General features: G+C 43.7%; 1 pseudogene; it reads left to right on the forward strand.

The window, feature by feature from the left end:
• The first annotated feature begins 1,539 nt into the window (after positions 1-1,539).
• Positions 1,540-2,518, forward strand: LOC146195110 (uncharacterized; annotated as a pseudogene).

Below are 2,518 nucleotides of genomic sequence, written 5' to 3' on the forward strand. Positions count from 1 at the left end.
AAAGAAAAACAATAAACGTTTTGTGGAAACCCACGGAGTCGAACACGACTCGTTCGCAGTGCGAAGCGAGCACGCAACCACTCCGTCATAATTTTTTTCTTTATTGCTTAGTTTCGACACATCGCATTTAACGAAAAGAAAATGGACAAACACCACACAAACTGCTATTTACATTGACATATCGTGATCAAGCAGCTTGAAACGGGCTTTATCACACTAAAACTCAGGAAAATACAACAGCCTCTAGCCTTGGGAGCCCCTCTGTCATATAATTGCATTGCTTCTCTCCGAATAAATATAGACGTAATGATAATGTTTAGGCGCGTCATTATAAAGAAACGAATAATAGAATAGTTCAGCGAGTGTTAAAGAACATTTCCGCTTTGGTTGCCTGCGATGCGGTTCTCACTCGAACCTTCCTTCAATCGTACAGTGCTGCCGCAAAATATGGCGCGAGCCGCTATATTTATATATATATATATATATATATATATATATTTATATATATATATATATATATATATATATATATATATATATATATATATATATATATATATATATATATATCCATCTATCGTCGTCAAAGCACTAGGGTTCAATGACAGCGAAGAACAAACATATTGCAGACTTAGAGCGAGAAAGAATAACCAAACAGAGGTTATCGGATCTCTAAAATCAAGGCAGTAGTGAAGTTATACGCTGAACTATAAAAACAATGAGTGGTGTGTCATGACGAATATGTGGTTGTGAGGCTAAAGAGCATGAGAAGGCGATAAGCACGGTGTCCGATAACGCTATTGCGTTGAACTCTCAAATGCCAAGCTTAACCGTCTTCCTACTGTTTCTTAGCACCTGACCGGTTGAATCCTTGAAAAACATCAGTCCTGATCTAATTGCGCAACAAATGAAGCTTAGAGTGTCTTTATATCCACAGCCATTAATTAGTGCTTGCAAATATTCGTTGCTACCTGCTATTAGCACAAAAACCTCAGCATACATTAATCCAGGAAGGCGCTACTCTACAACCTTTCCACCTAATATATACCGCATAATGAAAGAGATTACTTGTGCCTTCCTTCCGTATTCCCCACATAAAACGTAAAGAGTAGAGGTCACAGAGGGCAACATTGTATTAGTCATTTGCATACCTCGGCAGTTTTCGTACTTATCGATTGCGTGGAAAAGTGCTGCGGCTACATCATACAGCGTAGCATAGCATTCGCGCTTCACCTCTTTCGACGGATCGAAGCTGCTGTGCACAGCGCATTGCAAAGTTCAACCCTCTTTTTCCAGCTTGAGTTTCTTTCGATGGCTCGAGCGATAGCCGTCCTACTCTGTCTCCCTTCCTATCTTTCGGTATAGAATTATTGACCTCTGCTACGAGAATAAACGGTTTATTTCCCGCCAGCCGCGTTTGCGTTTGCTTACTTAATGTTGGGTACCGGCGGTAAAACAGTTACTACAAGGCCGCTTTTATCCACACCAAAAAGGCAGATCACTAAGGGATACTCGCCTTCAAGCTGACAGAGCAGCGAGATGGCCTACTTTCAGTTGCCGGATTTCGACGCAGCAAAAGATACGTAGAAGGCTTACTTAGAGCTGAAGCATATCTCGAAGCGAACAGTGTAACGGACCCGACTAAGAAGAGTGCGCTATTGGTTTCGGTGTTGTCTTGCAAGATGGCTGAAGTGCTGTCGCGCAGAGTAGCCTTGCCTGCTTCAAACGAATTGACATATAAGGAAGTTGTTCAAAGCATGAATGAATACTATGATCCGAAGACGCATGAGATAACAGAGCGCTACAGATTCGTCAACCGCTCACAACTTCCGAGCGAAGACGTTAGCATGTTTCTTGTTGCTATTCGCCGAATAGCAGACAACTGTAATTTCAGCATATCCTTTGACCGGATGGTAAGGGACCGCATTGTGTTCTGCGCACTCTCTATTTCGCTGCGGAAACGATTGATAGCAAGGAAAGCTCTAACATTGGGAGAGGCCGAAGGATTGCCACTTTCTGCCGTAGCCGCACAAAGCGGTGCCGAAAGTATGACGCCAGAATCGGCGCCTTTGCCTAAGTTGATCCTGGTTGATCCAAGCTTCAGGCGTTTGTTTTATGCCGCAGAAGGGAGGTAGATGCGGTAGCTGCTAGCAAGACGACAGCAACTGTTAGAACAGAGCAAGACGTTATGGCTGCGATCGCCGGGGTCATCTCGAAAAGATGTGTCGCCGCACCTGCGATAAAGGCAGCGTCACGCAAGTAATGAAGGGAAAAGATTTATCTCTCGAAGAAGCAGTGATTGGAGGACGGTGGTGAAAGCAGCGAAAGGGCGAATTTATGGACATTGATTTCTGCACAAAAAAGCCGTTTCGAACATTCGATACGCGGCGCTTTCATTTGGGAAAGTGTGCAACTTCTCATGCAAGTGGACACAGGGTCGCCTGTCTGCATCACTTCACGGCACGTTTTTGAAAAGCATCGCAAACAGTGGCCGACACTTAAGCCTTTGCATGTGTGA

This window comes from Amblyomma maculatum, chromosome 3 (assembly GCF_055883805.1).
Source record: "Amblyomma maculatum isolate TAMU_Amacu chromosome 3, ASM5588380v1, whole genome shotgun sequence".
Classification (NCBI taxonomy): domain Eukaryota; kingdom Metazoa; phylum Arthropoda; class Arachnida; order Ixodida; family Ixodidae; genus Amblyomma; species Amblyomma maculatum.